At 43.7% G+C, this 14,988-nt stretch overlaps 1 long non-coding RNA gene across 1 annotated transcript; it reads right to left on the bottom strand.

The window, feature by feature from the left end:
- Positions 1–1,245: 1,245 nt before the first annotated feature.
- Positions 1,246–13,673, bottom strand: LOC113955335. The gene is made up of 3 exons (XR_003530498.1): positions 13,607–13,673; positions 13,562–13,564; positions 1,246–1,293 (listed from the first exon to the last, which is right to left on the bottom strand). It is a non-coding gene; the product is annotated as an uncharacterized LOC113955335 (long non-coding RNA).
- Between the last annotated feature and the right edge of the window lie 1,315 nt (positions 13,674–14,988).

Here is a 14,988-nt window from a genome sequence, read left to right as displayed (position 1 = left end):
TCCTCTTCTCCAGGCTGAACAGCCCCAGCTCCCTCAGCCTCTCCTCATGGGAATTGTGCTCCAGTCCCTTCCCCAGCCTTGTTGCTCTTCTCTGGACCTGCTCCAGCCCCTCAGTGTCCTTCCTGAGCTGAGGGCCCAGAACTGGACACAGCACTCCAGGGGTGGCCTCACCAGCGCTGAGTCCAGGGGCAGAATCACTTCCTTGGCCCTGTTGGCCACACTGTTCCTGAGCCAGGCCAGGATCCATTGGCCCTCTTGTCCCCCTGGGCACACTCTGGCTCCTGTTCAGCTCCCTGTCCATCCCCACTCCCAGCTCCCTTCCTGCCTGGCTGCTCTCCAGCCCCTCTGGCCCAGCCTGGAGCTGCCGGGGGTTGTTGTGGCCAAAGTGCAGGACCCGGCCCTTGGCCTGGTTGAACCTCATCCCGTTGGAATCAGCCCATGGATCCAACCTGTCCTGGTCCCTCTGCAGAGCCCTCCTGCCCTCCAGCTGATGGACACTCCCCCCCAGTTTGGTGTCATCTGCAAATTTGCTGATGATCAAACAGCACTAAGGCTCATTTGGAGTCTCCTCAGCTGGGGAATTGCCAAATCAGTGGTGGTGGAGCCAGAGGGGAAGGATCTCTTGGCACTCAGAGCAGTGTCTCTTTTTGAACGACTCCTCTTTGCTCCGGTGAAAGTTCTGCTGAGTTTCCTCCACGGCCGGGTCCAAAATTCTCTATTTCCTATTATTACTCACATGCTAATTCTGGCCAGGGAAGGGAAAGAGGACTCCAAGTAGCCTCAGACTGAGATTATCAGAAGAGTTATGAAACACTCAGGGTTTTATAACAGGAGACTCACGTTCTGTCCTTCCAGGAGTTGAGCATCTCTTTACACACAGAGGAAATATTTCAGCTTTGAGCTGCCCCATGGATGTGGGGCCTTTCCTGCTTTTCCAAGAGGGACTTTGCCTTCCATACATCAAATACTGAAAGAAAAGGAGATGAAACATTCCTGAAGGAAGTGGGAATTCATTGGGCTTGGAGGAGGAATTCACGGGAGGTTTCTGTTGCTGAGGTTGGGAAGAGGTTCGGCTTTTCCCATGGAAAATACTGAGATTTCCCCTGTTCATTTTAGACTTTATTGATTTCAAGGAGAAGAAGGGTCATCTTTTGTGTCAAAAAAAAAGAAAGAAAGAAAAAGATATTGAGATTATAGCTGGGGGTTTTATGGGGACATAGGAAATAAAGTTCATCTCATTCCAAGCCCCTGCCATGGGCAGGGCCACCTCCCACTAGCCCAGGTTGCTCCAAACTGGCCTTGGACACTTCCAGGGATCCAGGGGCAGCCACAGCTTCCCTGAGTAACCTGTGCCAGGGCCTCCCCACCCTCCCAGCCAGGAATTCCATCCCAATATCCCAAGGTCACTGATTTCGTGGGTGCTCCAGGGACACAGGTCGTGGCACATTTATCCCACGCCAGGAATAGAAATCCCTTGGAGATCTTTCTCCATGGAAACTTTCCCCATAATGGGATTTGAACAGCCTCCAAATATAGGTGATTAAATGATTTTTAAGGTCCCTTCCGACCCAAACCATTCTATAATTCTGCAATAGCTGCAACCCGAGGTGTGTTTTGGTGAATTAAACATTTATGAGTTAAATATCTCTTCCTTTAAACCATTTGCTTCCAGTTCCCAACAAGTCTTTAAGGTAGTCAGGATATTTAATCCACACTTTCAGTTTTTCTGTCAGTTTTTCAACCCCACAATATAAAAACCTCTTCATAATTAATAAGTGCAGCTCAGGGTGCTCACCTGCTCCTCTTTGCACCCTTTTTGGGGAGATTTGAGCCTGGCTTTGATACAGAAGCCACAAAAACTAAAAACCTCCTTCCGCTGAAATCAAGATAAGTTCTAGTGGAAATCTACATTTTTGGCAGGGTTTATTTTTTAATATTATTCTGCCCAAAATATTGCTGATGCAATTTTAATTCTGCTTTGGGAGCTGTTTTATCTTGGCCATCTTCCACTCAGACTGGTTTGGATATCTCTCAGAATTCCAGTGCAGTGAACTTCACGTCTCTCATGCTCTGGATTATCCCCATCTCTGAGGCAGGATACTTTTTTCCCATCATTTTTGTGATTTCTCTGGGATGACCACAGACTTTATTTGGTTCTTTTCCACGTGCCTCCCTCAAAAATCCTTCTTTTCTGCAGACAGGTCAAAAACTGGGCTCCCAGGAGCTCAGAATCCTATACTGGGGTTTGGTTTGACATCCAAGGTTTCCATGCTCCGGGGAGATCTGGGGGATGGGGTTTCCTCCTTTCTCCTCCAAATCCTGAAGCCAATTTGCCAGTTGGGTTGATATTCCAGACACTTGGATTAAACAACTGCTACTGGCCTTTTTTTCCCGCTCAAATCTCTACAAACTCCATTTAAATACCTGAACAAGGTCGAATTTATTGGATTTATTCTGTGGATTCTCCACATGATGTGGTTAAATAATTGCTGATATCCCAGTGGGTATCTCTGCCAGACATTATGATTAAATAATTGCTGGTGTCTGTTTTGTTGATTTTTCCACATTCCATGGTCCAGGAATTATCAACATTTTGCTCATTGAATTGGTTCTTTTGGAGTAATTCTGTATTTTCCTTCCCCTTCGGAAAATAAGATTTATCTGCAGTGAATCTCTGTGGGCCTGAAGGTCTCATTAAGTCACTTTGAATTTGGTGTGTCGGAGAAATGATGGAGTTATGGAGCAAAATAAACAAGTTTTAATTATTGTAATATTAATTATAACAATGTTATAAACATTTCATTAAACAGCATTTAATTTCAAATGGTTTTGAATTTGTTGTGTTGGAGGTAAATAAGAAATGATGACGTTATTGTGGAAAATAAACCTTTTTTAATTGTTATAATGTATTTATTATAATATTTAGCTATTATAATATACAATTATTATAATATTTAATTATCATAATATTATAATCATTTAATCAAACAACATTTAATTTAAAATGGATTTGAATTTGGTGGGTTGGAGGCAAATGAGAAATGACGAAGTTATGGAGCAAAATAAATATATATCAATTATTATAATATTTAATTATTATAACATTTAATTATTATAATCTTATGATTATTTAATTAAACAACATTTAATTTCACATGGCTTTGAAGCCAAAGATGCCACTTGAGCTCACACCTTTTTGACTCTGAAAAAGGGGTGTTTTAATACATTTTGCACATTTTAATCCACTTTGCACATCTTTAGCTCGAGTATAAATGTAAAAAATACACAAAAATTCTAAATTCCTCGGCGGAGACGGTTCCAATTTCTAACCATATAAGGGACTGATCTCTCATCTCTTCCACACAGAGCAAAGAAGGATGAAGGACGTGAGGAAATTATGTTCTCATCTCTTCTACCTCCCACCTCCTTCTGTTTGCTCCTCCTGGACATTTTCCAAACTGGAGGCTTCATAGAACTGCTGCTGGCTAATTTTGCCTGAATTCCCACTCCCCAGAAATTCCCAGGTTTCTTTCTTTTTCCTGAGGATTGCTCTCAGGGCTTGGAAGGTTTTTCCTGTGTTTTCCAGCAATGAGAAGCATCAGACTCAGGGGGAAGAACCTCAGGTTCGAATGGAGAGAGCTGGGAATGTTCACCTGGAGAAGAGAAGGATCCAGGGAGAGCTGAGAGCTCCTTCCAGGGCCTAAAGGGGCTCCAGGAGAGCTGGAGAGGGACTTGGGATAAGGGATGGAGGGACAGGACGCAGGGAATGGCTTCCCACTGCCAGAGGGCAGGGATAGGTGGGATATTGGGAAGGAATTCTTGGCTGGGAGGGTGAGGAGGGACTGGGATGGAATTCCCAGAGAAGCTGTGGCTGCCCCGTCCCTGGAAGTGTCCAAGGCCAGGTTGGAGCAACCTGGGCTAGTGGGAAGTGTCCCTGCCCATGGCAGGAGGTTGGAATTAAATGATCTTTAAATTCCCTTCCAGCCCAAACCATTCCATGACTGCGATTTCTCATGGGGAATAAATGTTCATGGTATCAATTGTAAACAACAACAGTCAGATTCTGTAACTTTGTGGCTCTTATTGTTTTAATATCACTAAAATTAAGCATGTCAGATATCTTTAGGTATGATATTCTCAGCTATTATTCCCTTATAATGCTGATTCCCACAAATACTGGAATCAGTGGGAATTAAGGACCCGAATACCTTTAAATTGCAAATAAAATGTCAATTCTGACCAATTCTCCTACTAAGAGTTTTTCACAGGATTTAACCTACATATCTTGGAGTTGTATCCTCACTCCTGAGCACTGAAATTTTCTGGTCTTAGGATTTCCACGTTGCCAGTCCTGGGATATATGGTCACATGTTTGATTGGAATGGTCCATATATACATATATGGTCCATCCATAGATATATATGATCCATCCAAACCAAATCATAAAGCACCTGCTTTGCTGAGGAAGATTCCCAGTCCCTCCACTAAAAAAAGAATAAAAATATTTAACCTTTGTGTTTAACCTGTGCATCCTTTTTTTTCTTTTTTTTGCCAAACAAGATCTCATAACTCTCAGGGAATCCTAAAAAAAAAAAAAAAAAAAGCAAGAGAGATGGGAAAAGAGAGATGAAGTAGAATACAAAGGTTCTGGGGATAAAGGAGCAAAGAGAACACTCAGAGAAAAACTTCCACAGGTTTTCATGAGTCCTCCGTGGAAGATAAGGATATTTCAGAGTAGAAATAACAGAGTTTCTTTACTTTTAAAAAGAAAATTTTAAAAGCCCTGGCTGCAGGGTTGTCCTTCCCCTGGTTCCCTGGTTCAATCCAAACTCCTGGATGTGTGTAGAGGTTGTTTTGCTTTTCAAATGGTGACCTCAGACCTCCTGAGGAGCTTCCAAGCCTTTTCCCACAACAGGAATAGGATACAGATACAGATAAGGATACAGATACACTTTAGAGACACAGGTAGAGATGGACTCACCCCTATTTCCATGTAATTCCAATCAAACAATACAGCTGGATATTTAATTTCCTTTCATTTTTGTTACATGGATCCCAAATTTAACGTGTCCCAGTGTGGATTTAACCAGTCCTTTCCCAAAAAGACATCCCATGGGCCACATTCAAATCTTCCATAAATTCTTGGGACGGTGAGTCTGGGCACAAACATTTGTTATTCCTTTATATTACCCTTCCCTCCCAAGATCCTCTTTGCCTGTATCCCACTGGGATCCAACAAGGAGGGATCTGACACTTCTTGGACCCTTTTAGGACAATTTGATACCTCACAAACTGTTCTGGCCAGACCCACCACAGGGTCCCTTCAGTAGAAGGGTCATGTGGGCTCCAGTCCTGCTCCAAAATGAAGATATTCCAGGGGAAAGGAGACATTCCCATCTCTTCATCAGCTCCACGGATACTTCTCTCCATCCCCTTCAAAGCAGCCCTAAAGAATGTTTGGAACTGTATGTTGATTTTTGGGCTTTCAGCAACACTTTCGTCACCACAACCCAGCCTGGAGGTGGAATGTGGCTCCTACAATCCCATAAAACAATTCTTCCCCTCATAAATGATGGCTGGTGAAAGATTCCTTGGGAAGGTAAATTTATGGAAGATTTTGAATGTGGCCCTTTCAGGTACATGGTGAAAATCTTCCCAGGCAGCTTTTCCCCTCCTTCCCACCCTCATTAACTCTGCATTTTTATTTAACTCTGTATTTTTATTTATCTCTTTATTTTGGCCTGGATGTTTTTTCCCTCTGCTTCTTGTGTGTGTAATAGTAGTTTAAACCTCCATCTGACCAAGCTGTGATTATTCTAATTATTGCTCATCTGTGTGCAGTGACACAGATGTTTTCACAATGGGGGCTTTATATGGACCTTAAAAAAAATTAGTGGTACAAAAAAATGGTCCAGGTTGGGAAAATTAATTTCATATTTTGGGAGGAGACAGGGAAAAATATATGTATTGAGAGACTTATTTGCCTCAGGGTCCAAAGCCTTGGGGTTTTTTGGGGGGGAAAGAGACTGAAAAATGTAGTAAATGAGTGATGATTTGATATGAAAATAAATGGGTGATGATGGGATGTGACAGAAATAAGGAATGAGTTGATATGACAATGAAAATATTTGATCCCAACAACTGAAAGTGTTGAAAAGACAGAGCCCAAAATCCCTCAGACAACGGGAAGATCAGTGGGAGGGTGAATTCAAAGGACTGGAAACCAGTTCAGCCCCCAATCAGCTGCTCAGATGAGCCAGGACTACCAGACTTGGGTTTGCTCAGACTTGGGTTTTGGGGTATTTTGACAGGGAAATTAATCAAGACACCTTATTATTAAATTTTATGATCTGACAGGAAGGTTAAATTGGAAAATATGCTGCAAAAAAAATGGGAAAAAACCCCTATGTTTTACCCAAGGAATTCCAGGAAATGTACCTGGATGGGGAGCAGGAAATAATCACAGGACAGAGATGGGAAAAGCTCTTCCAGAGTCAGGCCTAAAACAAGCAAAGCCTAAGGACTGATCAGAAATAATTTGCTTTCAGTTCTCAGGGTAGGTTTTATCTCGTGAGTCCAATAAAGCATTCCAGTTTCCTGCCTCTGCTGGGATCATCATAGTTATTGACTCGCTACTCCAAGTGCCACGGCCAGGACTTCCTTGGGCACCTCCAAACCTCCCTGGGCAGCCCCTGCCAATGATTAAGAACCCTTTCCACAAAGAAATTCCTCCTGATGTCCAACCTGAGCCTCCCTTGGCACAGCTTGAGGCTGTTCCCCTCCCCCTGTCCCTTGTTCCCGGGGAGAAGAGCTCAACCCTTGCCAGCTCCAATCTCCTTCCTGGGAATTCCAGGGAGCCAGAAGGTCTCCCCTGAGCCTCCTTTTCTCCTCCCAGCTCCCTCAGCTGCTCCTGTTGCTCCAGTCCCTCCCCAGCTCCCTTCCCTTCCCTGCACACACTCCAGCCCCTCAATGTCTTGTCTGAGGAACCCAAAACTGCCCCCAAGATTTGAGGTGTGGCCTCAACAGTGACAATCCCTGACCTGCTCCTGTGGCCACACTGTGGCTGATCCAATGGCCAAGGCCACCACTAACCCGTGTCCCCAAGTGCCACATCCACACAGGTTTGAAATCCCTGCAGGGATGGGGACTCCACCCCTGCCCTGGGCAGCTGTGCCAGAGCAGTTACCTATTGAACATATTGTTCCCCATATCCAATCTACCCCTCCCCTGGCACAGCTGGAGGCCGTTCCCTCTCCTCCTGTCCCTTGTTCCCTGGGAGCAGAGACTGATTCCACCCTTCTCCCCCCTCCTGTCAGGGAGTTGCAGAGCCAGAAGGTCCCCCCTGAGCCTCCTTTTCTCCAGGTTGAGCCCCCCCAGCTCCCTCAGCTGCTCCTGCTGCTCCAGCCCCTTCCCAGCTCCCTTCCATCCCCTGCCCATCCTCCAGCCCCTCCTTGTCTTGTCTGAGGAACCCAAAACTTTCCCCAAGATTTGAGGTGTGGCCTCACCAGGGGGACAATCCCTGCCCTGGTGACACAAACCAAGTGACCTTTTTGGCCATTTTGGCCACCTGGGCACACAGACTGGAAAGCAAAGCAAATATTTCTGATCTTTAATAGTTAAAAAAAGTTTTGGGACCCCTGTTCCTCTGCCAGTGGAGATGTGGAGACATTCGGATCCCTCAGATGTGACACCAAGCGACGTCTGAGATATTCAAGATGTTCAGGAGAAGAGACAAAAGACCTTGGAAATTCATGACCAGAGATTTTAAAGGGAAAAGAAAGCTCTTAATGCTCCCTTTGAGCGTGAATATGACAAGTCTCCACAACATTTCTGCTCTTATCATACAATAATTACTTTAAAATACTATGTCAGACGGATGGAAATTCAGATTTTAGCATAAATCAAAAAACATCCCATCCAAGTGCATAAATCTTATAATTTATTTGGGTGCGTGGAGAGAAAAATGAAGTTAAATTAAATAAAATACTTTTTACAAGCAAAGTTGTTTTCTGAAGAGGAAAATAGATTTTGCCTGAAGAGGAAAATAAACTATTTCTGAAAAAGAAAATAAACTTTTTATATAGGAAAAAAATATGATCATTTTGCATTATTTTTTTTTAAAATGGTTTATTTTGAACTCTCATTAAAATATAAGTAAAAAATCACACTTTCTAGAGAGATGTTGAGGTGAAATAAAACACACACTTTCTTGGGATTTAAGTTTTCCTTCGTGGAAACTTTGGAAATACCAAACCCAGCATTAACTCCAGCTCACGTGAGATGGAAATCTTATGTTCCAAACACGCATTTTCATGGGAATTCTCCTGAAGGGGTTTTTGTTTTCAAGTAGAGGATGTCTCTGAGCATGGCTGAACTCCCTAAACTCTGCTTTAGGGAATTAAAATTGGGATAATTGCTCCAGCTGTCCCGTGCTGCTCCGGGGAATCCAAAGATGACACTGGAGAAGATGTAATGCCTTGGAGACACTTAATTCCATGTGTTTTGTGGGAATCACGGAATGCTGCCTGTCTGGGGATGGTGCAATTAAATCCCTGAGTCCTCCAGTGTCATTTCCTGATTTCCACCAGGGGCTGGAGATGAAGAACAAGGCCTGGAAAGGTCTTGTTCCAGAGAATCTTCTTCCAGAGAAGATTCCAGAGGGATTTATGGGCAGAGTTTCTCTACCTTGAACCAGGAAAACTTCAGTTTTCAGGAACAGGAAGCGGATCCGAAGAGAAATTTTGCCTGTTTTGGTTCCCTTTTATTGCTCATCTGCAGGACCAAACTCCCAAACTCTGGAATGTTTTCTGGGATCCTGACATTCCAATTTTAGTGGTGCAGTTTTGCCAGGATGTGTTTTCCTATCTGGGTTTAGATTTACAGAACTTCTGCTTTTAGAGAATGACCCCTCCAGTGTCATTCCCTGATTTCCACCAGGGGCTGGAGATGAAGAACAAGACCTGGAAAGGTCTTGTTCCAGAGAATCTTCTTCCAGAGAAGATTCCAGAGGGATTCATGGGCAGGGTTTTCTCTGCCTTGAACTAGGAAAACTTCAGATTTAAGGAATGGGAAGCGGATCCAAAGGGAAGTTTTGCCTGTTTTGGTTTTGGTTCCCTTTTATTGCTCATTTGTAGGACTGAACTCCCAAACTCTGGAATGTTTTCCGGGATCCTGACATCCCAATTTTAGTGGTGCAGTTTTGCCAGGATGTGTTTTCCTTTCTAAGTTTAGATTTGCAGAACCCCTGCTTTAGAGATAGGTCAAAAATGAAATTAAAGTGAGGAAAAACCAAGGATATCATGAGCTGGGACTCCTCTTCCACATGTTGGATAAAATCCATAGGGATGAAGAAAGGTTGGGAGCTCACCAGGGAAGACATAAAATGAATATTTGGTGAGAAACAGCTTTAAAAATGAGATATAAAAGAAAAAACATAAGAGACAGTGACTGAAAACTCCCCAAAAAGGGCTTTGGGGGCCCAAAATATGCATTTTTTTTCATTACTAAAACAGTTTTCAGTGGTAAAAGTCCGACCTTTAGTTCTCAACACCTTCTTTTATCTTCTCTTAAATTGTCTGAGATGGAATTTTAAAATGGGAGAGCACACAAAGTCCAAAGGAACTTTTCTTGCTGGAAAAAGTACAATTTTTTTCAGGGTAGAAATGATGAAACACCCTGAATTAAGGGAATATATTTTTACTTTCCCAATCCTTACTATATAGATTATTTTTACTTTCTCAATCCTTAGGATATGGATTTATCTGAGCATTAATCATGGATTTAAAGGAACATTTCCACCCATTTGCTGGCAGAGACAAGTCCTGTAAATAATTACTAAAATATCTCCTCTCTGGGGAGAGAAAAACAACATTTTCAATCCTCACACAAAACCAACCCCCAATCCTTTATTTTTAGTCTTTTCTGAGCCCATTCCCTTGGATTCATTTGCCCCATAAATTTGCATCAAAAATAGCATCAGAATAGCTAATAAATGTTATTTTTTACCCTTTTTTTTTTAATATTAATTGTCAGTGAATTGTCAAAGAGCTAAAAATCAGATGTTTAGGTGTGGGTTAAAGAGCCAGCTTGGTTCTCCTGTATCCAAAAACTCCCAAATCAGGTTTTCCCACACAAGGGTTGAAACTCCACCACCTCCAGGCTCGTTCAGAGGATGGGAAAAGCAGATTTCCAGCTGACCAGCACCAGGATTTGGTTTCCCTGTGTAGGAGAAGCACATGGAATGAGGTTTATTTTTTACAAGGGAGCCTGAAGTGACGTTATCCTCAGCTGGAATAGCTCCAGAGTCCTGCCATCCCAAAATTCCATGGCAAGAGGGGAGGAATCTCGGGAACGTGTGAGCCCACGGGAGCTCTTGAAGTTCAAACCTGGGGAAAAAAAAAAGAAGCTGAATTTTAAAAAAATAAATTAAAATTATTCAGGTTTGTCTGGTTTTTTTTCCAATCCTTGCACCCTGTCAGGATGTGATGAGTCCAGAGGAGGCCACAGGGATACTCCAAGGTTGGAGCCAGGCTGGGAGAGCTGGGTGGGTTCACCTGGAGAAAAGAAGGATGGGATGTTTTCATTAGTATTAAGAAGCAGCTGCCCTTAATTATCTTAAATGTGAAATAAATTTGACTATTCTAAGAACTCTTAATCATCCTCAACGTGAAACAAAGTGATTTGACAATTCTAGAGACTATTCTAAAATTACAACATCCATTTTTAAGAGCGAGACATTTCTGACACCTGAGGTAACATTAATAGAATTAGTAGAAATAGAATTAATAGAAATAGAAGCAATAGGAAAAGATTAAACACAAAAAATAAACAAGACATTGCAAGATGAGAAAAAAAAATTCCTCCAAATATTTCATCGAACTTTTTACCTTGGGTTTTGTTTTGTTGTTTTGGTTTTTTTTCCAAATATTTGCTTTTATTCCCTGATTAAAGATAAACAACAAGACCCTTGAGAAGAAAAACGTTTTCTGTGAAAAGAACGACGTGGGTTTCCATGAATCTCCTGGATTCTCGAGAACTCCTGGAAGGTCATTCCCAAGCAGCCACTTTTGGAACACACATCTCACCTCTGATTTTTCTCTCCTCCAGAGCTGTGCTGCAACATCACAGGAGCGTTGGCCACAAATTCCTTTTTTCCCTCCACCACAAGCGAGTTTCGAGTTTTATGGTTGCCATAAAAGCTCTTTATGTGGCTTTTCCTGAAGACATTTAGAGCTCATGAGCTGCTGCAAAACAAGCCTGTCCTCAATGTCCAATCCCAACATTCATTCCAGAGTGCTGGTGGTCCTTTTCCTGCCCCAGAGGGCTCAGAAATCCAGAGGCAATTGCCTCTTTTATGGATTTGTTTAGTGGATAAGGGGAAGGGAGGCATGGCCTGGTTTGTTTGGGCAACCTAGACCTGAAGTGCAGCTCCATGTGAGTCTTCAGGCATCACACAGAGAATTCCCAACACTTTGGCCAAACACAGGGGCTCTTTTTGTGGAAAAGATGGGATCTGATCAGTCCAAAGGCTACTGGGAGCTGAGGGGTGAACATCCACCAGGAGAAGTGTCTTTGGTGCACACAGGGAGGGTTTTGAGCAGTAAGAAATCAGTCTCCTTCTGGTCATGGATGGTTGGAGAAGACTCCTGGTCACACTTGTGTTTTAGCTCCTGCACCAAAAAAATCCAAGCTCTGTCCACTTTGTTGAAGAGACTAAAAGAGGTCTGGGATCTTTGGTGCTCCATAAACAAAGCAGGAAGAAACTGGAAGTTGAAAGGAGATGAACCAGTAGAAAATATGCTGGTGGGACCTTTGGGAAAGCTGTGGGATCAATGTTCTTAGGGATTGATCCACAAAAAGGGTCTCAGTGCTGGTAGTTGAGGGATGTGACCAGTGCAGAGAGGAGACAAAGCTGCTGGGAGCCAAGGGGTGAATATCCACCAGGAGAGATGTCTTTGGTGCACAAAGGAAGGGTTTTGAGCAGTAAGAAATCAGTCTCCTTCTGGTCATGGATGGTTGGAGAAGACTCCTGGACACACTTGTGTTTTACCTCCTGCTCCAAAAAAATCCAGGCTCTGATCTACTTCCTTTAGTTGATGAGATTAAAAGAGTCTGGTGTCACTTTTGGACATCCAGAAACACAGCAGGAAGAAACCGGAAGTTGAAAGGAGATGAAACAGTAGAAAATATCGTGGTGGGACCTTTGGGAAAGCTGTGGGATCAATGTTCTTAGGGATTGATCCACAAAAAGGGTCTCTGTCTCAGCACTGGTAGTTGAGGGAGTGACTTAATTGGTATGGAATAATTACATCAATTTCTGGACTGGATCCTCAGGATCCATTCAGTTTGACCTTCAAAAGCATAAGGGAATCATGGAGAAGGAGATGGTCCTCCTGCACTATCCTTACCCTTTCCAGAGGAACAAATGCACCTCTCCAGGCCCTTCACTGCTGGGCAGACTGAGATGCCCAGATAATTTTTGTGTACAAAATGCAAATGAAATATTTTGGATTGGGATCCGAGAGATGATTTTATTCGACTTTATCTCTCTCATTTATCAAAAAAAAAAAAAAAAAAAAAAAAAAAGTCAGGAAACCACCAACAAAATTGAAAAAATCTAAAGTAGTAGCAGTGAATGTCTGTAAGATCTTGTCCAATTCCTCCTTCTCTCCCTGTCTTTTTTCCAATAGTGCAGCCCTGGTGTCCTGACCTGGAAGGGCTGGAAGATTTCATATCATCCCATTCCCACAGATTGAAGAAAAATTGCCTTCAAGTCCTTTTTGAAAGCCAAGGGAAGGGGAGGCAGGGGAGGCAAAGGGAGGATTTCTCACTTCCTGGCAAGGGCTGTGGTGGAACCCCCAGGTTGGCCAGAGCCTGGAGACAGATCAGACGGTGCCTTTTGTGAATAGAACACGTCAAAAGACAAGAGAGCCCATCCCACAGTCGGGTTCCCAACCCGTGTCATCAATTAACTCATTAAAAAGTGAATTTGGGAGCAGCGTGAGACGTGAAATGAAAAGCTTTGCAAACGAGGCCTCCCCACCGAGCCTTTCAGGAGTTTGTGGGAGGTCCTTCTGCCTCTGGCCTGCTTTCCCACCGCCTCCTGTCACTTCCTGCACCAACTCCAGCCCCTCAGAATCCCAAAGAAAGTCCCTTTTCTCCGTCACTTCCGAGGTTTCATTGTGCTTTTGCTCCCGGCCACAGGCAAGGCTCCAGTTCCCCTCTGGGACTGTCCTGCTCCATCTTCATGTCCTGGGCTCCAAGCCAGGTGCCTCTCCCCCCTCTCTGCTTCTTCTCTGTTTTCCAGAAGCTTTTCCCAATGCAACCAGCTCAGGTGTTTTCAGGAAGGAATTTCTTCCTGTTCCCATAAGCCAGGAAAATGTGTTTGTTGTTTTTTTTTCCTTTAACCGTATATCATATAACTAAACTCTTCCACCTTCCCCCAAAAAATCCCTTCTCACTCTCCCTTTCTTCCCTGTTACACAGTCAGGTGCCGTATGAAGAACAATTCCATGGAATTTTAGGATGGTTTGGATTGGAAGGTGAGGTCATCTCATTCCACCCCCTTCCACACCTTCCACTTTCCACTATCCCTCATTGATCCAACCATCCAACCTGGCCTTGGATACTTCCAGGGATGGGGAATCCACAGCTTCTCCAGGAAACCTGTACCAAGAACTCCCCACTATCACAGGGAAGAATTTCTTCCCTCTCCCAGAAGGTTCTGCCTGGCACAGCCAGGAAAAGGTGGATTTTTCCTTTCTGACCAACACTCTCCACATAAAATGTGCTTTAACTGCATAACAAACTATACCATTATCTGACACAGAAATGCAATTAACTCTTCCTCCTTCCCACAAAAAATCCCTTCTCACTCTCTCCTTCTTCCCAGCAGTCAGCTGCCATATCCCTGGCTGGTATGAAGAACAATTCCATGGAATCTAAGAATAGTTTGGATTGGAAGGTGAGGTTGTCTTATGTGCAGGGACACCTTCCACTATCCCACGTTACTCCAACCATCCAACCTGGCCTTGGACACTTCCAGGAAAGGGGAATCCACAGCTTCTCTTGGAAACCCGTGCCAGGGCCTCCCCACCCTCACAGGGAAGAATTTCTTCCTTCTCCTATAAGATTCTGCCTGGCACAGCCAGGAAAAGGTGGATTTTTCCTTTCTGACCATCAACACTCTCCACATAAAATGCGCTTTAACTGCATAACAAACTATACCATTATCTGACACAGAAATGCAATTAACTCTTCCCCCTTCCCACAAAAAATCCCTTCTCGCTCTCTCCTTCTTCCCAGCAGTCAGTTGCCATATCCCTGACTGGTATGACGAACAATTCCATGGAATCTAAGAATAGTTTGGATTGGAAAGTGAGGTGGTCTCATTGCACCCCCTGCCATGGGCAGGGTCACCTTCCACTTTCCACTATTCCAGGTTGCTTCAACCATCCAAACTGGCCTTGGACACTTCCAAGGATAGAGAATCCACTGTTTCTCTGGGAAACCTGTGCCAGGGTCTCACTACCTTTGATAAAAAGTCTTTGTCTTTCTCATGTGGCCTTTTTATATTGAAAGGCCCCAACAAGCTCTCCCTGGATCCTTCTCTTCTCCAGGCTGAACAATTCCTAACCCCACCTAAAAGCATCATCCAGAGGGATGTTCCAAGGGAAAATATTCCACCCCCATGGCAGGGTGAAAGCGGGCAAGAGAAGTACCACGGATAGAGAAAAGGAAACGGGTGAAAGAAACTGCCAAGTTAATTATCAAGGGGATAATTACCAAGTTAATTATCAATTATCAAGGGGAAACCCAACCTCTCCTGGTCTCACTTGCTCCTCACATTTTCAAGGAAGCAGTGGTAGCCTGGCTGGCAGAAGGATTTCTCCTTTGGAGCACACACTGACAATCCAACAGTAATTAATAATCCCAGAGTGGCATCCCTGGCACACACGGGGCAGGACTGGGAGCTGTTTATGTCTCTTG

Source organism: Corapipo altera, unplaced genomic scaffold (assembly GCF_003945725.1).
Source record: "Corapipo altera isolate COAL_440 unplaced genomic scaffold, ASM394572v1 126, whole genome shotgun sequence".
NCBI classification, from domain to species: domain Eukaryota; kingdom Metazoa; phylum Chordata; class Aves; order Passeriformes; family Pipridae; genus Corapipo; species Corapipo altera.
The sequence above is the reverse complement of the archived record's forward strand: the minus strand, read 5'-3'. Positions and strand labels throughout refer to the sequence as shown.